The sequence below is a fragment of the Lynx canadensis genome, chromosome A1, assembly GCF_007474595.2.
Source record: "Lynx canadensis isolate LIC74 chromosome A1, mLynCan4.pri.v2, whole genome shotgun sequence".
Lineage (NCBI taxonomy): Eukaryota > Metazoa > Chordata > Mammalia > Carnivora > Felidae > Lynx > Lynx canadensis.
The window spans coordinates 115,107,029-115,131,161 of NC_044303.2; the positions used below are offsets into that span (position 1 = coordinate 115,107,029).

Genomic DNA, 24,133 nt, shown 5'->3' on the forward strand with positions numbered 1-24,133 from the left:
TTTTAAAATGTTTATAAAGTATTTTATGTATATGTGGTTTTGTGTTTCCTTTCAAGTCCATGGCTAAATGCATATGCATTTTACCCTAGTATTAATTGTAACTTTGATACCATTTTATTTTTTTTAAAGAATTTAACAGTAATTATAGGCATTTGTTTGTTAGTATAACCTTGGAATTTGTAATGTTTAAAACTATGTATTTTTTATTCCATAATTTCCCTATTGGACTTAAAAGTTTTTATGTTTTTGATATAAATAATGCTCGAGTGAGTAAGCATGTACATATAGTGTTCCCCCCTTTATTTAATTTATTTATTTATTTAACATTTATTTATTTTTGAGACAGAGATTCAGAGCATGAATGGGGGAGGGGCAGAGAGAGGGAGACACAGAATCAGAAGTAGGCTCCAGGCTCTGAGCCATCAGCCTAGAGACTGACATGGGGCTTGAACTCACGGACCGCGAGATCATGACCTGAGCCGAAGTCAGACGCTTAACCGACTGAGCCCCCAGGCGCCCCTCTCCCCCTCCCCTTTTAAAAATTACATCATTAAGATACATTTCCAGGAGTAGAAATAATAGGGGCACAGATCTTTTTTATAAACTGAATAATTATATACAACAAAATACACAAATCTGTGTACAGTTTGATGAAGTTTTACACACACAGGGGCATACATTGGTTATAGGGCTTTTAAAATGTATTCCTAGGGGTGCCTGGGTGGCTCAGTTGGTTGAGTGTTTAACTCTTCATTTCCGCTCAGGTCATGATCTCATGGTTCCTGGGTTTGAACCCTGCTTTGGGCTCTGCGCTGACAGTGTGGAGCCTGCTTGTGATCCTCTCTCGTCTCTGCTCCTCCTCTGCTCATATTCTCTCTCTTCTCTTCTCTCTCTCTCTTCTTTTCTCTCTCTCTCTCTCTCTCTCTCTCTCCCCCTCTCAAAAATAAAAAACTTAAAAAAAAATGTATTCCTAACTTGTTATCCAGTATGGTTATATCTTCAGTTTTCTAATATTCTTACAGCCTCACCAGTTACAAGGGACAGTAATTCAGAGTTGTTGAAGCAAAAGGGAGTTTATGGGCCTTTGTAATTGAGAATTCTAGAAGTAGATTGTGATTTCAGGGATAGATGTGACTGACTCGAAGGGTGTGAGGCTTTTTTCATCACTTGGCTCCACGTATTTCATTTTACCCCTATTTCCTTCGTTCGTTAGTTCCTTCCTTATTTGAATGTAGTTGACACACAATGTTACATTAGTTTTAGATGTACTACATAGTGATTGGACAGGTTTATACATTATGCTATGTTCACCACAGATATAGCTACCATCTGTCACCATCCATTGCTATTACAGTATCATTGACTATATTCCTTATGCTGTGCCTTTTATTCTCGTGACTTTTTTATTCCATAACTGGTAGCCTGTATCTCCCATTCCCCTTCACCTATTTTGCTTGTCCTCCTTCCCCTCTGACCATCAGTTTGCTCTCTGTAGGTCTTATTCTCTTTTTTGTTTGTTTATTCTTTTTTTTTTTTTTTTTTTTTTTTTAAGATTCCACCTTTAGTTTGAGGTGGTCATCTTAGCCAAAAAAGAACTTTCTTCCTCTGTGTCTATATTTTAGTCATAGAAGGGACTGGTTAGCTTTGCTTGGGTCATGCTCAGCACTGAACCAGTTTCTAGTCAGCCTAGATCACATGTTCGCCCTATAACAGGAGGAATGGGGGAGAGTTCTCCAAAGGAATACAGGATATAATAAATTGGCATTGAGTGGAAACAAATAATCCTTTTTGACAATATTGGGATAATCTTAAAATTTTTTGCTCTCTTTATAGGTGTAAAATGCTACTTCCTTAATTTTTTTTTACTTTTTTTTCCTTTTTATTTTCGAGAGCGAGCAATAGAGCACTAGTGGGGCAGAGGGAGAGAGAGAGAGAGAGAGAGAGAGAGAATGAATGTTCAGCAGGCCCATGCCCAATGTGGAGCCCGTTGGGCTCTATCCTACGACCTTGGGATCATGACCTGAACCCAAAATCAAGACTTGGATGCCCAACCAGCTGAGCCACGTAGGTGCCCCGCGACTTCATTTAAAAAAATGTGCATTATTTGGGGGCAGGGAGGATTGATGTTGACATGCATGTGTTATTTATGCATATATTTGGAACATAATGGTGTTTTGGGGAGTTCCTACGGCATTGGTAGGTATCTGTAAACATTCATTCTTTGTAGTTGATTGGTTGAATCCTGTTACTTTTCATCAGTTGGAATTTTACAAGATTCTGGAAGATTGAGACATGTCTTACTGGGCTGGAGGTGCTAATCTTTTAGATTTCCCATCACTAATGTATTGCCGAGGTAGAATTAACTTAGAGTTGAAAGTCAATACGTAAATTTGTGTGTGTCTATAATTTTTTTAATGTTTATTTATTTTGAGAGAGATAGATAATGAGCAGGGGAGGGGCAGAGAGAGAGGGAGACAGAATCCCAAGCTGGCTCCACTTTGCCCGCGTGGAGCCCAATGCGCGGCTCGAACTCAAAAACTGTGAGATCATGACCTGACCCAAAATCAAGAGTTGGATGCTTACCTCACTGAGTTACTCAAGTGCCCCTATGTCTGTAATCTTTTTAATGATGAGACAAAATCTGGTAGTCCTGGAAAAGGTGGTTGAGTTCTGTTGAATAGAGCAAGGATTGTAGCTAAAGTCATGACTTTTACTGCATACCAAACAATTTGGTTTGAATTTCGTTCCATGACTGCCATACCATTTATAACAACTTCTCCCCTATATATGCTGTTGTTCACATGGTGGACAACATGAAAATATCAAGATAATTCACTGTACCCACTTCTCCAATACTGAGAAAACACTTAATAGTGAAACCAGATGGCCCTTCTCCCCACATAGCAGGAAAGTGAAAACAGAGTAAATTCTTTTACTGAATATTCTTGTCCAATGAATAGAAAGTACACATTTTAATGTTCGGCTTATGGTTTCCCCTTTCATGTTCATTTGTATTTGGGCAGTATTTGTTTTAAAATTTCTTTGGAGGCTTTTTAAGTTCTGGCTTTTGGATCGGTATTCCATTTCAGGTAAGCTTTGATTATAGTGCAAGCGCCTCGTCTTTGAGTGGAAGTACAACTTCAATTTACTGAGAGCAGTAATGTTCAGTACTAAGTCTCAATCACTACAAGAGCCATGTTTTCTGTAGAAAATGTCTTGTCAGTTTTAGAGCCAAAAAGCAGTATGTATTGGTCTACTGAAACAGTAGAGTGAAAACTATTAAGTTGGCTAGTACCTACGTGATCTTAGTAGCTGTAGTTGATTGGTGAGCATTCTCTAATGGTCTTGTTGTATAGATAACTTCTTAGCTTTTTTTTTTTTTAATATTTAGTTTTGAAGGAGAGAGAGAACATGAGGTGGGGAGGGACAGAGAGAGAGGGAGACACAGAATCTGAAACAGTCTCCAGGCTCTGAGCTGTCACAACAGAGCCTGAGGCAGGGCTTGAACTCAGAAACTGTGAGATCATAACCGGAGCTGAAGTTGGATGGTTAACCAACTGAGCCACCCAGGTACCCCCATTCTCAGCTTTTTAAATTTTGAAAGCACTGAATTACCCAGATAAAACTTATGGTCTTTAGGACATTGTCTTAAAGAAGGGATGGGTAATGAGGGTTTTTAATTGATGTTAATTAAGAGACTTTTATTTTTATTTTATTTTATTTTATTTTATTTTTTTATTTTTATTTTCTTAAGAGAGACTCTTCTGTTTACCTTAGTAATTGTGTAGTAAAATTGAGGATATAGATGCCATTTTCCTTGGTGCAGCTTGAATGATTTGTATATAGGGAGAAAAATAAATATACACACATGGAGAGTATTTATGTACATATATGTGTATGTGTGTATTATATATGTATGCATGTGCATACACATTTATCATATATATATGATATATATATCATATATATATATAAATATATATATATTTAACATTGTGAATCTCAGCAAGGCAATTTTAAGGAAAATAATGATTTATTTTGTTCTTGACAAAAGGATATTGAGCACAAGCTGTCAGGCTCTTGAGGCACAATTTTCTCCCTGGCAATGCCTAGAGTCAGATTGAAGGAGGTGAAAATTGGTCTCGTGTCCAGTGCAGATGTTGACAGCCTCAGACTGATACACCCACATTGGATATAGGCAGCCTGGAAGATAGATGTTAAAAGGCAGATATGATCAAGACAAAGCAACTGTCAGTGACTTTTTTGAGTAGGGTTTGAGAGGTAGACGGGAGACAGTGGAATCTGGGTTTGCAAAGTTCATGATGTGAAGACTTGAAACATAGCTTTGTGTGGGTATGTGAGAGATTGCATTTTTATTTGGTGTTGTTAGTGTGGTTTTAATCAGGTTGGGATCATGAGCTTGATCTTCTAAATGGGCTCTTTGATTTTTCACAGGAGAAAATAGACAAGTATTCCTACCCTGCAATGTTGAGTGGGTTTCAAAAAGTGTTAATAATGATACTGTGGAAGAGCAATAGCAGAGAAACATTTAACATTTTGAAAAAGAAAAGTTAAGTTAATTAGGTTTTCAGATTAGTATAATGACTTTCTTCATCAAAGCTGCTAAAAAATCAGCTGATTTTTCTCATACTCTTCTTTGAGTTCTGGCTTCCTATTGTTACCTTGACTTTTACCTTTGTCACCTTCGTATATTTTTCATCCTGTTTTCTCCTCTTATTGTGGATGTCTCTTTTCATGTGATCCCCTGATGGCTGGGTCTGTTGTTGGAAGTGCTCTCACTCCAGTTCCTACCCTTCCTATGTTCCTGAAGACTGTGATTAATTTAAAACTTGTTCATTATTGACCTCCATTCCTCCACTCCCACCATTTAATTCATTTTCTCTTGCTATGCATTTAACTTGAGCAGGAAAAGCAAAATGTAAAGTCCCAAAAAAATCATTAACTAGTTGTCATCTGGGTGTTTTATGTCTTAAAGTTGTCTTTCTGACTTAAACTCTAAGTCTCTAGGGTGGAGGCTATATTTTCTTTACTTGGGATGTGTCAAGCATGCTGTCTGCTTCTGGATCATTACCCTTATGTGAGCATATGCTGCTTTGCAGAGACTTGGTTTCTGGCTGGCTATGGAAGTGAGGAAAGGAGAAAGAAGTTATTAAATTCTAATGTTTCCTTTCATTTTGAAATTGCTCCTCTTTTTTTTTTTTAAAGTCTGTTTCATTAAACGTTTAATAAATAACACTAACAGCACAATAATACTTTTAAGTTACAGTGGGTAATAGTATTGCCTGAATATATTTGTACAGTGTAGCTGAGGAAGTTATCTTAGGTATTAAAATTTTGACTTTGGCATGACTTCAACCATGATGTTGCAATAACGTGGTTTCTACTAGTTAATTTCTTAAGAAAGTGATTCCAAGTTGAAATGCATGTTATGCATTTATTTGAATGTGTAATCAGGAAGTAAGTGCCTCTCTTTGAAGTGTTTCTGAATAGCAGCAGGGCACACTTGAATTAGTAAGGAAAATGAGAACATGAATATGTGTGGTACTCTATTTTAACTTTTTTAAAAATCCATTTTGTCAACTGGAAAAAGAAATTTCAAAGCTTCCTTTACTTACATCCCCAGGGGATGAGAAAGGGCGTAGGTTGGAAGTTTTTCTGGGCACTCTCTGAGCTGATTCAGATGGCTTATAGTAGTTAAATAACATATTAAATGTTTATTTCCTGGGTTGATTTTCAAAAGATGAACAGTTTTGTGGATTAAAAATGGCACCCCAGGAAAGTTCTCTTAAAGCCTCTGTTAGGAATTGAGTCATTGTCCGCTTACCTCTAATTATGGAGGTACTATCTGGAGATCTGTGGTTGTTGCCAGATATCCCCACAAATGAATGGAAAGGTGAAAGTAGGGAGGATTAATTGTTCATCCCCATGTCACAGGGCATGAACGTTATGTCCGATATATACCATCATTTGGTTCATTCCTGCAAGGACTATGTAATGGAATCTATTACTCTTTGCCAATAGTGTTGCATTTATCTTCATTACAAGTGAGGAAAAGGTCTTATTACCAGATCATGGAAAATGAATTCAAAAATTTGGGGGTGAGGAGTGGGGCAGATTGAGAAATGGGTGTTAATTCTTGATTACCTTGAATCTAGCAAATAATTTTATGAAGACTTGGTCCTGTCTATTATTTTGTAAAAATGAAGTTGATAGAATAACAAAGAAGTAAGAAAAGTTATATCCGTTTTTGGTGAGATCTATTAATCAGATGTATTTAAGAGAATTTGGTATGAAGTAGGCTTATCACTGAACCTAAAGTATTAAAATGTAACTTTAGGGGTGCCTGGGTGGCGCAGTTGGTTAAGCGTCAGACTTCAGCCAGGTCACGATCTCGCGGTCCGTGAGTTCGAGGCCCGCGTCGGGCTCTGGGATGATGGCTCAGAGCCTGGAGCCTGTTTCCGATGCTGTGTCTCCCTCTCTCTCTGCCCCTCCCCCGTTCATGCTCTGTCTCTCTCTGTCCCAAAAATAAATAAACATTGAAAAAAAAATTTAAAAAAAATTAAATGTAACTTTGAAGAATTAGGAATTCCATGGTAGGGAAGTTTTAAGTGTTCAAATTCAGGGTTGGATTTTTTTCTTTTTACTTTTCTGTGTAAAAAGATGCCATTGTTAAGTACAGGGTGATTTATAACAGATTTACTTGTGATATTGGTTGCTTGCTGTTTTGTTGTTGTTGTTTTCTTTTCTCCTCTGGCTATTCCTTGGGTAGAATTAACTTTTTAAAAATAAAAGCTAATTTTCTGCAGTGAGTGTTTTTGATAGTAAGAACAAAAAAAAAAAAAAAGAAAGAAAGAAAAAAAAATCAGCTCTAATTTTGTTACCCAGAGATAAAACCAATGGTTAACATTTTGTTTCTAGATCCTTAAAGTTTGTTTTCTATGAATATACTCACATGTGTAGAAATAGGTTTTGCTTGATGTGTCATTTACTTTTTTTGCTTAATGGATCTTGAACATTGTTCAGTATCACTAAGTACTTTCCTATAACATAATATTTAGTGACAGTATTATTCTCTCTATATAAAGTAATATGATTTAAGGGGGTCATTTTGATTGAGTCAGAGATCTAAATACTTGTCTTTAATATTTTTATGGCCAGAGTTTTATTTTCTTTTCACAAGTTTAAATAGGACAGTTTTTTATTTTGAAGACTGAAGTCTACCATTATTGACTAGTATGAGATAGTTGACTGAAAAGAAAACAAATTGAGGTATTTAAAATCATTTTTAAGATAAAGAGATCAAAATGAATTGAGCAAGACCATTTGGGAAATCACTGTGAGAGGAGGGATCAGAATTTGACATATGGCCCTGAAATTGATCCTGAAATGAATAAGGAATTTGAACATGTTTAAGATGGTAAATGATTTTTAGCTATTCTCCTGAAAGCTTCTGTCATTTTGACACAGAGATGTGTTTGCAGTCCTCAAAAGCATATTCAGGTGGATGTCTTAAAATCTTTCTCTTTAAGATTTGGCAGTTGCTAACAGTGTGCTCTCATAAAAAGTTGTCTATAAGAAATACCTACTTAAGGTCTGTATAATAATTGAACTTTTCCTGCAGCAACTAAACAAAAAATGATGATAATGAGATTGGGGCTGCAGATGGCTCCTTATTTTACCACTTCGTTTACCCATATTTGGATAAGCCGCTCGAGACAGCTGATTTCACAAAGCTTTTATATTTCCTACTGTATGCTAATTTTATTTTTTCCTTATGTAGCAACACTAGTAGTCACGGGGTTTTTTATACCTTAGGAAAAGAAATTTTGTATATAGACTTTTTTGAGTGCTTTAGGTTATTCCTTTCTTGGAAACCCTGAGTTTTATGTATCACAGACATGAATTAAAGATACTTTCAATTTTTTTTTTTTTTTTATCATTTAAAACCTTTTTTTCTTTAAAAGTATGTATGTTCAGGGTGCCTGGCTGCCTTAGTCAGAAGAGCATGAGACTCTTGATCTTGGGGTCATGGGTTTAAGACCCACACTGGGTGTAGAGATTACTTAAAAAACAAAAACAAAAACAAACAAAAACCTTAAAAAATAAAAGTACATACGTTCATTATAGAAAGTTTAAAAAAAACCACAAATCGAAAATAATCTACCATCATGCTGTACCATCTTGTGATATGCCACCTCTGTTAATTTTCGTATATGTTGATGTACTCTGTCCTATCCTGTCTCTCTGATGTAAGCACATTGTGATTTCCATTTTCATTAAAAATTTTTTTTCCATTAGTAAAGGAACCTGAAGCCAGTGGTTTATGTAATTGTTTATTTTTTAAAATGTTTATATATTTGAAATAGAAAGAGTGGAGGAGGGGCAGAGAGGGAGAGAGAGAATCCCAGGCAGGCTTCATGCTGGCAGAGTCCGTTGTGGCACAGAGTCCGATGAGCTCCATCCCACGAACTGGGAGATCACCACCTGAGTCGAAATCAAGACACTTAACTGACTGAGACACCCAGGCGCCCCTAGTGGTTTATGTAATTTATAGGAGGTAAGCTTTACTTGTCCGGTGGGCTGGCAGAGTTCTTATCTTTTTCTGGACTTAAAGGTAGAAAAGGTTCTGGCTGAGGAGCATATTAGAATTATCTCCAGTGCTATTTTAGAGAAGGTACAACTTGGCTCCTTATCTGTTAGGTGTCTTGTAGGACTATTAAAGGCTGTTGACATGTTTATATACCTGTATTTTGAGGACCTGAGACCTTCTGCTATGGCATTGTGGTTGGGAGTCGTTCTTGTAGTATGGCGTGGGCTTTGTGGGATGTGAAGTCATAAATGGGATAGGTAAGGGAGATTACCAGTTCCTAAAAACTGGAAGAAACCTCATATTGGCTTAATTCCTTTTTTTTTTTTTTAACAGATGGAAAAACTCCCAATAAGGGGAGCAGAGGCAAACTTCGTAGCTGTTACCACAAAAGGACAGTTTATTTTTTTTTTATTTGAACAAATTTTACTTTATTTATTTTGAGAGAGACAGAGACAGTGCAAGTGGTGGAGGGGCAGAGAGCGAGAGAGAGAGACAGAGAGAGAGAGGCAAGCAGACTCCATGCTGCCAGTGCAGAGCCTTATGCAGGGCTCAAACCCATGAAACCATGAGATCACGACCCAAGCCAAAACCAAGAGTCAGACGCTTAACCGACTGAGCTGCCCAGATGCTTTGATTTTTTTTTTTGAAGTTATTTATTTATTTTGAGAGAGAGAGAGGGTGCATGCAGGGGAGGGGCAGAGAGAGAGAATTTCAAGCAGACTCTGTGCTATCAGCACAGAGCCCGATGCAGCATAGAACCTGATGTGGGGCTTGAACTCAGGAACCATGAGGTTATGACCCGAGCCACAGTTGGATGCTTAACTGACTGAGCCAACCAGGTACCCACATTCGTAGTTTTAAAGAAGAGCAGCATAACAGAATGTCTCATTTCCTAGGCTCCAGAGAAGAAAAACCAATCCTTTTTTCTATTTTTTATCTTTCTCATATATCCCTGACCCCATACTCTTTTCAAGCCTTTTTTTCCTGTAGTTTTATTTAAAAATTGAATTGCATTGAAGGGAGTTTACTTAAGATATTTGATGCTTCAGAACAGCTTTGATCTTGTCCTGTTCTAATGTAGAACTGGGATTTTTGGTTTATATCTTTTACAGTTGCCCTTTGTCCTTGTTTTGAACTCCATAGTAACTTAATTTTTATCCTCAGCTTAGTTGGGGGAAAACATCAGGGGATGGGCATGTTGACAGTTCTGATTTCATGGCAGATAGAACAGTAATAGGGGTTCTCTTAAATTTCATCTCCTTTGTATCATAGTGAATACCAGATGCAGTGTGTAGTTAACTGGAGACAACTTGAACAAGGCCAGAAGACCCAGTTATATTTTCAGCCTTTACTGCTGACCGTGTGACTGGACAGATTGCCTTTCTGCTGCAGTTTTCCCAGTTTGCCTTTTTGTGTGTGGGAAGAGTGCTTTTGATAACTTTTCAAAGTAAACTAATTGGCAGTTCTTTTTTTTTTAATGTTTTTTTAAATTTTTTTGAGAGAGAGCAGGGTCACGGGGAGGGGCAGAGAGTGAAGCAGATAGAATCCCAAGCAGACTCCATGCTGTTACCACAGAGGCTGGCTTGGGTCTCAAACCCACAAACCACTAGATCATGACCTGAGCCAAAGTCAGCTGCTTAACTGACTGAGCCACCCAGGCACCCCTACCCTGCTTAGTTTTTAGGTTAGCCTCACTTACTGCTTCTGAGAAAATGAGATTCTCTAACAACGCTGAGCTTCATACTGCCTGGAAGCCAGCCTCTTGCTATCTCTGCTTTCTATTCTCATCTGAGGGTCCAAGAACCTCCTTTTCCCACTCTCATGGCTCTCACTTCCTCCTGTGGTCCTGATTATATGTGTTCCTGTCTGTGATCTAGAGTCTTGATTCCTCACTTAGGTGTCATTAGTGTCTTTTTGCCTTCCTGTCCCCCTCCATCTATCTATAACTAAATTCCAGTAGTGATAATAGATAGTATGGGAGTGCAGGCACCGTTCTAAGCACTTTACTGAACGTTTGTTTTCATCTCTGCGGCAGCCATAGGAGGTAGATACAGGCAATCCTCACTTTGCATGGGTCCAGTATACACAAATTTCATGAACCAGAGTTTAGTGAAATAAAACTTGTCCCTAACCAACATGGTTCAAGTTTCAGTTAACGTGATATATAACTGTGAGTGAATTCATGAAGTACAGACTTCATTGCTAGCTCTTACATGTACAAATCACTACATGAATAACAGATGTGCATTAGGATTATTGACCTATCATGTTCCTTCTGTCTGGGTGACTGGTCACTGTGCAACTGTTCAGTTCATTCTGTGGTGGTTGTGTTGCCTCCTTGTCTCTTGGTGATAAACTCAATATGAACCCTTTTACAAAATGGGGTCATTGTGGGGTTCCTAGGTGGCTTAGTTTGGTTGAGTATCCGACTTTGGCTCAGGTCATGATTTCCTGTTTTGTGGGTTCATGCCACATGTCAGGCTCTGTGTGGAGCCTGCTTTGGATTCTCTGTCCCCCCCTCTCTCTGCCCCTTTGCTGTTTGCTTGCTCTCTCTCTCAAAAATAAACTTTAAAAGAATTTTAAAAAAGTGATTGTTGAAAAGAATGAATTTGCTAACAAAGATGGAACTGCAGCAAAGAAACAAAAAGTGATAAACCTGGAATTTAAATTTGAATAGAATATAAATTAAGTTATAGGATAAATAGCTGCCCGGGAATGTTGACACTGCTGCTGTTAAAGAGACTCTAGGTAAGCAGTCAGAAGAACTTAGTGAAGGCAAAGTTATTGACATAAATGAGGAAAATGATTGTGCAGAAAAGGATGATGATGTCCCAGAGGAAGTGATGTCATCAAAACCTTTACACTAAAAGAACTTTTGGAGATATTTCATGACATTGAAAGTGCAAAGGATAAAATATTGGAAGCTGATCCAAATTTAGAAGGAAATAGGACAGTTTGCCAAGGGATAGAAGAGATGCATTGTCTGTATCCTAAGTTAAATGTTGAAGAAGGCAAGTGTTGTTCAAAAACTACTTTTGAGTATTCTCTTACAAAGAAAACACTAATTTTCACTGTACATAATGTTTTAAGTTACAGTGTACTAAATAAATACTACAATTTTTTTCATTTCCCTGTACATTTATAATTAGTAGTAAAGGAGCTTTTAATCTTTTGTCAAAAAATGTTAAAGGTCACAGGATAATCATAATTTTTTGCATTGATTAAAGATTACTTTGCACTGTTACAACTTGCATGGTTATTTTCATGGACCTGGACTACTGTGCAAAGTGAGGATTATCTATATTATTATCTCTGTTGTACATTTGTGGAAACAGATACCTGTTTAGTGGTGACGCTGCAGTTTCTGTGTGACTTCCAATTTTATCCTTTTCTCTCCCATAATACTGCTACCTATCTGCACACACACACAGCCACACACACGCGCGTGCACACGTGGAAAAAAATTTCTTTAATAGCCCTTGACTTTTCCTCTTGGTAGCAGCTCAGATTCTTGAAAGAGCAGTCTTGTTCTGTTACCCTTGAATTGAAATCTGCCTTTTGCACCTCCCACAAAGCTGCTCCTCCTCATTGCCTCCTTACCAGCTGCACTGGCTTCCTTTGGTTTTCCAGGATCATTTTAGTGTGCATCTGCCCTAGGTCCTTTGAGTTGGTGTTCCCTCTGCTTGAAATGTTTTCTCAAGATAGCCACATTGCTCCTGTGCTTCCGTTTTTAAGGCTCTCCTCAAGTGGTGCCTTTTCACTGAGGCCTGCCTTGATCTCTCTGTGTTAAACTTTTTTTTTTGTTTAACGTTTATTTATTTTTGAGACAGAGAGAGATAGAGCATGAACGGGGGAGGGTCAGAGAGAGGGAGACACAGAATCTGAAACAGGCTCCAGGCTCCGAGCTGTCAGCACAGAGCCTGACGCGGGGCTCGAACTCACGAATCGCGAGATCATGACCTGAGCTGAAGTCGGCTACTCAACCGACTGAGCCACCCAGGCGCCCCTTGATCTCTCTGTTTTAAATTGTATCTTTTATCCCCTCTTTGTCATTTCTGCCACTGCCCCTCCCTCTCATAAGTACTTCTGTTTAACAACTATATAATTGACTTTATTACGTTTATCATCTTCCCTTCACGTTAGAATAAAACTCTCAGGAGCCAGGGATTTTTGTCTGCTTTGTTAATTTTTATCTGAGTGTTAGATTGCTGCCTGGCTCATAGAAGGTGTTCGGTAAACATTTGTTGAAAGAAGGCATGTATTAATGCTCTTAAAGATGGTTGTTGAATAGATGAATGCTCATGAAACACCATACAGACCCTTTCTGCTGTCTTCTCATTTTGTTTTACTTAATAATTTCTGCCAACCCTGTATTGTCTCCAAGTGCAAGGCAATGAACTAGACATACATATGTTATCTTAGTTGTCCCGCCCAGCGAAGTATTCTCTGTATTTTACAGAAGAGGAAACAGGCGGTGGAGTCCAGTCACATAGCTGGTAAGAGAGAAAGCTAAAACTCAGGCTTATCTGTAACTCCAAGGCCTGTGCTCTTTCAGGTCACTGCCTTTGATATTCTTTGTCTCTTTATTGAGCCATAATTCACATACCATAATATTCACTCTTTTAAAGTGTACAGTTCAGTGGTTTTCAGTATATTTACAAGGTTGTACAGTCATCACTACTTTGTAATTCGAGAACACTTTGATTACTCCAGAAGGAAACCCCATACCTATTAGCAGTTAGTCCTCACTCTTTCTGCGCCAGCTGCTGGCAGCCACTAATCTGGCTTCTGTGTCTGGATTTACCTGTTGTGGACATTTCACCTAAATGGAACAATACAATATGTGGCCTTTTATGACTGGCTTCTTTCACATGGCATATGCTTAGATGATTCATTCATATTGCAGCATGTATCCATTCATTGTAGCATGTATGAGGGTTCCACTTTCTCCACATTCCTCACCAACATTTATTATTTCTGTCTTTTGATTGTAGCCATCCTAGTAGATACGAAGTGGTATCTCATGATTTGTTATGCATTGCCTTTATAGCTAATGAGGCTGAATGTCTTTTCCTGTGCTTATTAGCTGTTTATTTTGTTTTAATTGGAGACATGTATATGTAATTTCATTGCCTATTTTAAATTTGTTGTCTTTTTATTAAGTCATAAGAGTTCTTTTTATATTGTGTTTACTAGATCCTTCTTACATACATGGTTTTCAGAAATTTTCTCCTGTTCTGTGGATCTTTTCACTTTCTTGATAGTATCCTTTGACCAAAGCACTAAAATTTCAAATTTGATGATGCCATTTAATCTATGTTTTTCTTATTTGTTGTTTTGGTGTCATAGCTAAGAAACCATTGGCTGATCAGAGGCCATGAAGACTTAGGGTAGTGTTTTCTTCTAAGTTCTGTTTTGAAAGTATATGGTAAGAGGTAGAGGTTCATGTTCCTTCTTTCTGCATGTGGATATCCCGTCCCAGTACTGTTTGTTGAAAAGACTATTTAAAAAAAAAAAAAAAAAAAAAAAAAAGACTATTTTTCCCCATTGAATGATCTTGGCAGCCTTGTTGAAAATTAATTGACTCTATTCTGGATTCTTAATTCATTTCTATTGATCCTGTATGTATGCATTTGAGTTTTCGTCACTTGTGGTTGTCATTGTTCTTGTCAGAAAAGAAAGTTGTCTTCCCCTACTCCTAAATACACAGTCTCAGGAGCACCTTTTTTTTTTCTTTTTTAAATCATCATACAGTGCTGTGGCCCCAGCTTGAAACATTTAAGTCAGAGTGAGGAAATTTCTTTTCCTCACTGGTTTATAATCAAAGGTTATTATATCATTTAACCCTTGCCTTTATCATTATAGATTCTTTTCTTGGGCTCACTGTGCCTTTGACCCATCTCTGGGGTCAGGTTATTTTATATACTTTTGTTAGGTTATTCTGGTATCTATGACTTTGACTTCCTGCTTTGGCTCAGGAATTCTTTGTACTATGTCTGTGGACTTGCATCCCTATCTTCTGCTTCTGTACACATCCTTCAATTCCCAGTTAAAACTGGAGGATCAGCCTCTAATACACCTTCTACTGTGTGTCAACTTAAAAAAATTTTTTTTTCACGTTTATTTATTTTTACAAGAGAGAAAGAGAGGGAGAGAGAGCACGAGCGGGGGGAGGGGCAGAGGGAGAGAGAGAGAGAGAGAGGGGAGAGAGAGAGAGGATCCCATGCAGGCATTGCACTGTCAGCATGGGGCCTGACGTGGGGCTCCAACTGAAGAACTGCAATTCATGACCTGAGCCAAAATCAAGTGTCAGGCGCTTAACTGACTGAGCCACCCAGGCACCACAAATGTTGCTGTTCCTTTTGCTTGAGATGCTGACTCCCTTAATTTTAACAACAAAAATCCTTCCAGTCCTTTGAGAGAAGAGTCCATTTCACAGTACCATGTTTCCCATAAAACTGTTGCTGGCATTTCACTTCTTCCTCAACACTGGTTGTTAGTGCTTTTTCCTTTGAAACTGTGTGTACTTTTATGTTTTTCTTAAAGCTTGTATGTTAAAATGCCACATAATTTATGTCCGTGGCCATGATCACATTCTTTTTTTTTTCTGGATTGTAAACCACTTGAAAGCAGAGATAGTCTTGTTCAGCTTTGTATCCCTAGTGGTTGATTTGTTTTAGTGTTAGCAAGTTCTCAATAAATAAGTGAAGTTCTACTTATTGTATAAGCCAGTATCTCTTATTTAATATTAATATTGTTTAAGGTAAATACCTTTTTCTGCAAGGCTTATGAGATAGCTTCTTCATGAATAAATAGCTTTTCCTACAATCTCCCTGTAGCACCTTGTCCACGGGGCTTTTGCAATTCTGATTGTATTGTATTACTCCCTGATTTGTGAGCCAGTTGCATCTAGGTATATTGTCTTAATCTACCTTTAATTGTTTGCTTGTCTGTCTTCCTTCTTTAGAGTTCCATGAGGACATGGGCTGTTTCTTGGGTGCTGTATCACTGGCACTTAAGTCAGACTTTGATGTATAGTGGGTGCTCATATTTGTTGAATAAATGAATGAATGAATGAGCTCAGTATTTTTAGTTATGATAAGATAACAGTTTTAATGTTACGTATCCACATCATTGCCATATGTCATTATCTTTCTGTGTCTGTGTCTTAGGTTCAGGAAAGTTTTTTTCCTATGAAATTCTTCATTGTGATTATTTCTTACCTGACATATTTGCAGAGCTTGTCTTTACTCTTAATACTGTACTGTGCTCTAAGCCCAATTACTATATGAATCTGAGGGTGAATTTAACTTTTTCCCCTCTAAGGTCCTATTCTACAGCTAAATTTGATAGGAGAAATTTGGTAAGACTCTTTAGATAGAACTAGGCTTCTTGAGAATGCACTTTTTTATATTACTGGAAGAGATGTGAGAATGAATGGCCTTTAGGCTTTAATCTGGAGTGGACATTCAGCCAAGGGAGGAAGTAATTGCTTTCCCAGGAATCCAAAGATAGTCCCTATATAGGCACTGTCCGAATAACTGATGAACAGGCACTGTCCGAATAACTGATGGAACAGACACAGTCTGGCCCTCCATTTGCTTAGAGCTGTAAGAAAAGAGGGACAATATACACTTTAAATGATTATTAATAGAAACGTGATGAAAATGTAAGTTATTTTACAAGTTTCTAGGAAACATTATAAATAAATTATTAGTATTGTTGAATTTAAGATTAGATACTATAACCAACCATGGGTAATCCTAGAAACTTTGGTAAAATATATTGCATATATTTTTAGCTTAATTTTTTAATTATGGATATTAATACCTGTTCGTTATAGAAAATGTTTTTATAAGTACAGCATAATGTAAAGAGCAAGATTGTAACCTAGTATAACTATTATTTGCCTTTTGATTCCTGTCTTTTCTCTCTCTCATTTTTTTTAAACAGGCTACATATATCTATCATTTTCTTTTCTTTATGCTTATGGTTTCATTATATACATTAACATTTTTTCATATATAGTTAATATTTGCATAATAGTCAATTGTAGAATGTACCATAATTGACTTAAGTAGATGCTTATTGTTGAGTATTTGAGTTGTTGTCAGGGTTTTAGTATGAGGAAAATGAATAAGTCATTGACTCCGGTCTGACTTTTCATATACTGGTGAGATGGTTAATGAAGTGTGGTGGTCATGCATAATAGTTGCTGTATTTCTGTACCATTCTGTAGATGTGAGGGTGGATCACATTAGATCCTTTTTTTTTTTTTTGTCTCACATCTTTTTTATTTTTTCTCCTTAGGATACTTACAATGCTCCTTTCTGAAAAGGAGCTGTTTGTTTTTTAAAGATCCCCCCCCCCCGTTTAATGTTTATTCATTTTGAGGGAGAGAGAGAGAGAGTGAGCGCACGTGCGAGAGCCCATGTGCATGTAGGGAGGGATAGAGATAGGAGACTGAGAATCCCAAGCAGACTGTGCTGTCAGCGTAGAGCCTAATGTGGGGCTCTATCTCACAAACTGAGATCATGACCTGAGCTGAAATCTATAGTTGGATGCTTAACTGAGTCACCCAGATGCCCTGGAAAGGAGTGTTTTTAAGGCTTTTGATCTATAGCACCAAATCACATTCCAGAGAGTGTGTTTTTACCAACAGTATGCAAGGGTGCTTTTCTTAGTGACTGCTGTAAAACAAACAAAAGAAAACAAAACAATAAAATGGGAGCCCTTAAATTTTGTGCATGGACTGTATAAGGTTTGAACTATTTTTATTGTAATTTTTTTAAATATAGACCAGTTATTTGGTTCATTTCTGATGAGTTTGTTTTTTCATGATGTAAAACAGGTGATTTGATGAAGACTGCTGCGGGAGAGTTTGCAGATGATCCCTGCTCTTCTGTGAAGCGTGGCAACATGGTTCGGGCAGCTCGAGCTTTGCTCTCTGCTGTTACCCGGCTGCTTATTTTGGCTGACATGGCAGATGTCTACAAATTACTTGTTCAGCTGAAAGTTGTAAGTACAGGCCTGTGTCTGTAATTTGTTCTCTCCATCACAGTGAGGCTGCTGCTGGCCATGCTTAATTCAGCATTCCTTAGAATTTGGTTTGGTTTTGACCTTCGTTTACCCAAGTGCACCAGGAATGTTTTCCTTTCGTTTCCATTTCCTTCTCTACCCTAGGTGTATCTCATACCGATAGTGCTATGATTCTCTTTAGCCTTCATTCTGATGCAGAACATGTAGCAAAGATAATGTTTTGACTCCTTCTCTCTGCAGTAGTGATTAAGCATTTCCTTGTACCAGTAGAGTTCCAGAGTTGAGAAACCAAGATAGTTTAAATTGTATTGTTTTATTTTTATTTATTTGTTTGTTTGTTTATTTATGTTTATTTTTGAGAGAGAGAGTGCAGACAGACAGAATCCAAAGCAGTCTCCAGGTTCTGAGCTGTCAGCACAGAGCCTGATGTGGGGCTCGAACTCACAAACCATGAGATCATGATTTGAGCTGAAGTGAGATGCCTTGAGCGCCACCCACATACCCCTAAATTGTATTGTTTTAGATAGCACGGTATATTGCTCTTCTTCCACTTCCCATAAAATTCCCATGTAGTAACTGCTCAAATGTTTGAGGGTCATGTAAACTGAAGAGGGAGTTTGGATTGCTGAGGAACTGTTAAAAGGAATAAAATGTTATAGATCTTTTTTATATACATATTTGTATTGTTTAGAATTTTCTTATTTAGGAGTGTGTTTTATAGGTGGAAGATGGTATCTTGAAACTGAGGAATGCTGGCACTGAACAAGACTTAGGAATACAGTATAAAGCCCTGAAACCTGAAGTGGATAAGCTGAACATTATGGCAGCCAAAAGGCAACAGGTATAGTCATGATTTGGGGACATATTAAAATTGTTTATATTATTATCTTGTGGGAAAAAGTGATTTTAACCTGAGTTTTCTGAAGGTACAATTACCACCCTCTGACAGTATAGTTCCATTAAAACATTTAATTTGTGAAGTATCCTGTCACTATTGTGTTGTTAAGTTGCATTCATGTTATGCTTCTATTTAATTCTTGTGAAGATTGTGCTTTAAACTTTTTTAAAGTTTATTTGAGAGAGATAGAGAGTGGGGGAGGATCTGAGAGAGAAGGGGGGGAGAGAGAGAGAGAGAGAGAGAGAGAGAGAGAGAGAGAGAGAGAAAGGGAAACCCATTGCAGGGCTTGAACCCACAAACTGTGAGATCATGAGTTGAGCTGAAACCAAGAGTTGGATGCTTAACTGAGCCACCCAAGGGCCCCTTAAAATTGTGCTTTAAATAACTTGGTGTCTGGACAGATGATAAGGACTTTGTTATGTGCCTTCAAGGATTAACTTCAGTTGGCATTGGAGTGTAATTCAGATTTTTAAAAACCATAAGCCAGTTGAAACGTATTGGAATTACTGGCATATTAGAAACTATCACTGCTCTCCCCCATGTTTGGTCACTTTTCAAGTTATTTCTTATAAATCGTTCTTAATAGTTTCCTTAGTGTTATGAATTTGTGTTGTGTGGCATGTGGATCAGTCGTCGTCGTCGTCTTTTCTTCTTTCTCTTCTTCTCTTCTTCTTCTTCTTTTTAAGTTTATTTCTTTTTGAGGTGCAGAAGAGGGAGGTTCAGAGAGAGAGAGGGAGAGAGAGAATCCCATGCAATCTATGCTCTCAGTTCAGAGCCCATCATGATCTCACCAACTGTGAGATCATATCCTGAGCCGAAATCACGAGTCGGACGCTTAACTGACTGAGCCACCTGTGTGCTCCTGGATCATTGTTCTTATTTTTCCAAGCTTTGCTATCCTTTTGGTGTTTTGGCTTTTAAGGTGCTTTAAGTCTTCTCTATGGTCTTCCTGTTGAATGCAGTATGTGCTCTAGGGGAGATGCACATGTCACCATTCAGTTTCTTAAAATTTCCATAGTTCTGATCAGGCTTGTGCTTTTTCATAAAGCCCTGAAAAGATAAATTCTTGTTATCATTTGCTAATACTTGCATCAGTTAGGATATTTCATGCTGCAGTTCAGAAAACCCAGCTCCAAAACTGCTTGAACAATGGGGGATTTATTTTCTTACTAATCAGAAGTCTCAAATTAGGTGTGATTTTGAGGTAGCTAAGATAAAAGGTTTTTTTGCAAGTATCATCATGGATCCAGGTTCTTGACCTTTTCCAGCAGTGCAGTGTTCACTGTCCCTGGTACTGGATGGCTATAGAAGCTCTGGGCATGGTATTTGTACAGATCACTATGTCCAGCAAGCAAAAAAAAAAAAACAAAACCAAAAAACCAACAACAACCAAAAACAAAAAACTGTTTCTTCCATAGGTCTTTTTTAGAAGCAAATGATCTAGAAGCCCTTAACAGATTTGCCCTAAATCTGAATTTTGTAACATACCCATTCTTCACTGATTATGAGTGAGAAGAAATCAGTTGTTATGTCTGACTCTGTGACAAAGATCTCCCCTCTGGTCTGGGATGAGAGTATCTTTCTTCAGGACAGGGACACCCAAAAAGGGCTCTGACACGCGTGAGGAAAATGGAGTCAGTACTGTAAATGTCCAATATATGCCAGTCTCAGCTTTGCATACTTCTTAGTAACTTTCAGTAGTATAATAGTATAAAATCTTTACCCATAGGATTGAAAAGATTAAATTAAGTAATGTATGTAAAGTATTTAATATGATTATGGACCATATTTCAAGCTTAGGTTATGATCAGACTGAATTTGCACATATGAGATCCTGGTTTTACATTTCCATTACTTAATATTAGACATTATAATATACCTAGATTTGGTATATTGCCTAAGTAATTTAGTTCATGTAGACATAGTTTGTTTTTATCATTTATTCCTGTGTTGGCTTATGTCTCCATCATAAATCACAAATAAGTTTTTTTTGTTTTGTTGGGCCTCATTGATTCTAAAAACTTGTTTTGTGGTATGGTAATTCCATAAATATCCATGCTGGACCAATTATGTTTACAGTTTATTTAATGTTTTTGATGTAAATTCTCATTTGTTTTTTGTTTTTGTTTCGTTTTATTTAAAAAAATGTATGAACATTTTTAATTTATTATGTATTTTGAGAGAGAGAAAGAGAAAGAGAAGGAAGTGGGGAGGGGATTAAGGAGAGAGAGAATCCTAAGCAGGCTCTGCACTGTCAGCACAGAGCCTGACTTGGGGCTCGATCTAATGAACCATGAAATCATGACTTGGGCTGAAATGAAAAGTTGGATGCTCAACCGACTGAGCCACCCAGATGCCCCTAAATTCTCATTTAAATACATGAAATAAATGTTAGTTATACTTAAAAAATAAAGTTTGGTGAATAGTCCCACAGTCATAATGCCTAGTCTGATTTTGGTTTATGAAGGCTTATTATTTGAGGAAAGTGAGAAAATTTAGACTGACACTATATTGCCTATCTTTGCAAAATGGTAGAATAGGTAAATTGATGTTGTTCTTGAGATAGAACACAATGATAGTCCAGACCTTTGTATGCTATTGGAAAAACTTACTGAAGAGTAATGCTGCCTGACTTTTTTTCTTTTTAATGGTTATTTATTTTGAGAGAGAGAGAATACATGCTCATGCAGGGGAGGGGCAGAGAGAGAGAGAATCCCAAGCAGGCTATGCGCTGCCAGCACAGAGCCCAACACAGGGCTTGATCCCACAACCACGGGATCATGACCCGAGCTGAAATCCAGAGTTGGATGCTCAACCTACCCAGCCATCCAGGTGTCCCAATGCTGCTTGACTTTTTAATTCTGTGTGCCATGAATACATGAAGAGTTCCTTAAACATAATCCCTGATGTATTAAAAAAAAAAAAAAAGTAGTAAATTTCAAATACTTCTGAAATAAGATGTAATTAAAATCTTGAAGTTATTATTTAACATGCTGAATGGTTTTCTGTTTGCCTCTCCATATCTGTTTTCTACCCTTGTTCATCCTGTTCTTTGCCCCAGGGATCTGACCTGTCTGGACAGCCTCCAGGGCTTCTTTCCCTCTAGTCCTGGTTGGGTTTGGCCAGTGGTAGCATCAGTAGGAGATCAGAGGAGATAGGAGATAGAGGCTGGGGTTTATTCCCCTGGCTCCCACCCTGCTTGTTGCTCTGGGTGGCTAAAGTCATAGCCCCTGTTGGGTGGTATTCTCCACACACCTTGCTCCCTGGATTCTGGTAACTGTTGCCTCCTTGTTTCTTCAGGCCTAAGTGACCTAACAGCCTTGTAGTTTCCCTGTACTTTCCTTATACCTTTGTAGCAGAGTCCCTAAAACGTCTTTGAGTTAGTTTGATTGTACCAGCTGTTTTCTGTTGTACCTTGATTGATACATGTTTCCATTTTAAAGTTTGTCTTGGGTTTTGTAGTATGTCCTGGTCATTTGTAGTTTTAATTGGGCCTAATTCTTTAACCTTCAACTGTGGCTTTCTGCAGTAGAATCCATTGAGTAAGTTGGCCATGGGCTTCTTTGTGCCTCCTGTTGATAAAATAGTCTTTTGTAGGACCTGGGTCTTGGTGGTGTATATTCCTATAAACTAGTGCTTTTCTTGGGAATTAAATTGCTACTCATTTTATCCTAAGGTCCCAGCCTGGTAGAAACTTCATTCTTCCTTTTGGATGTTGCCCAGTGTTCTCCTTCAGTAACTGGTTAACAGTTTTTCACACTGTGTGTTTTCTGGCAGAATTCCTCTCCTGCTATATGCGTAGCCCCTAGACTGTTTTCACCTTTAACGTCTTCTCTGCTCAGGCATGATATGTAATAATTAAGCTTCTCATTGAACCTCTTATCTTTGCAGACAGCCCGAGTCCAGAAAAGGGGTATTTCCTCAAGAGCAGTATTTGGGTGTGATGTATATACTAGCTCCTTTAGCGTCCCTTATATCATTTAAGCAGCAACCCCCCACCAAGGAAATGCTAAACCTCCTAAGGTCTGGAGGCTCTTTGGAGTTTACCTTTTTCTCCTTAAAGTTTTTCTGGAGCATGGTGTGGTGGTGGTAAGGATGTTGCTGAAAATAATAATGAGTAACTCTAAAAAGGTGTTTACTATGTGCTACACATTGTTACAAACCCTTTATAACACACATTTAATCTTCACAGAATAGTATAAGGTAGATGCTGTAATTGATAGATACTCATTTAAAAAGATGTTCATTCACTTATTTTTGAGAGAGAGCACACAAGCACGAGTGTGTGGGAGGCAGTGAGAGAGGTAGAGAGAGAATCCAAAGCAGGTTCCGCTATCACTCAGAGCCAGGTGAGTGGCTTGATCTCTTGAGATCGTAACCTGAGCCAAAATCAAGAGTTGAACACTTAACCAACTATACTCATCTTTATAGATCAAAGAACTGGAGTACAGGGAGGTTAAATAACATGGCAAGGTCATTCATCTAGTCAGAATTGGAGCCAGGTTTTTAATCCAGGCTGTCTGCCTCCAGGGGCAGAGATTTTGTCTGTTCAAATGGCTTTTACAATCCCTGGTGCTTAGAATATTGCTTGGATATGGTAGTGTTTACTAAATATTTAATGAACAAGTGAATAAGCCACTTTGCTGTACTGCACATCCATCCTGGAATGGGATTCTAAATGTGGTTCTAATCTGTTATTTTCTTGGGCTGGAATATAATTTGCTCACTATAAGTGTTGAATTTCCTTTAGACTGCAGGCTCTTTTACTGTAAAATAGATGGCAGAGGTGGGGATGGGCCAGCACTGACCTTAGTCCCTGTTAGGAGAACTGCATGTGCCTCCTGTGGTCAGTTCTGTCTCTTAGTCTGATAGAGATGGAGTACCTGCATGTTTACCAAGTACTGGGTGGTGGATGTTCCGCCCACCCAGGTACTAGAGCTTGTTGAGGCATTTGGTAAAAACGTAATGCTTCTTACCTAGTCTCTGAACTCTGACTTTAATGATTTTTTTTCCTGAAAACTTGAACAGACACAGTGGTAATGGATAGTAATGGATTTTTTGTGTAAATGAATATGGACTAGCTGGGTTTGCCTATGGACCTTTTCTTTAAGTGTAGTTGTTTGAATTCAAGAGAAGACATCTGATCACATGTGTCTATGGGTACAATTTTATATTAACAGTATAAAGAGGGAAATGAGAGGAAACTTGTACTTGAATTTCCAGCTCTTGGGTAGAAGGAGTGCTATAGATTACTTAGAAGTAAGCTTTTATTTTTTGGTCACTGCATGTGATGCATGTGATGGTTAGTTGAAATCACGTTGAAAGCAGTCATTTCTTCTTCATGTTTTCTGTTTGTTCCTGAGTGTGCTTGAAACACAATTGGATTGATAAAGTTTGGGAAAAATTGGCTAAAGTAGACCAAGGGACTCTGACTTCGTAGGTAATCTTATATTCCTTAATAGCTCATTTTTTTTCACCAATCCAGATTACTTATCACTGTTACATATTTTGAAAATAATACTTAAGATTGATTATTATTCTTATAATAGTAAATAGTGCTGCCTTGTGGTAGTGCCCATTTTCCT

At 37.8% G+C, this 24,133-nt stretch overlaps 1 protein-coding gene across 1 annotated transcript in view; it reads left to right on the forward strand.

The window, feature by feature from the left end:
• The window catches only part of CTNNA1 (catenin alpha 1), a 179,983-nt gene that overhangs the window by 39,788 nt on the left and 116,062 nt on the right, over window positions 1-24,133 (forward strand). Inside the window, exons 4-5 of the mRNA XM_030319218.2 lie at window positions 17,463-17,629; window positions 18,372-18,491. The gene's annotated coding sequence lies outside the window, so the exon portion shown is untranslated. The remainder of the gene's footprint in view (window positions 1-17,462; window positions 17,630-18,371; window positions 18,492-24,133) is intronic.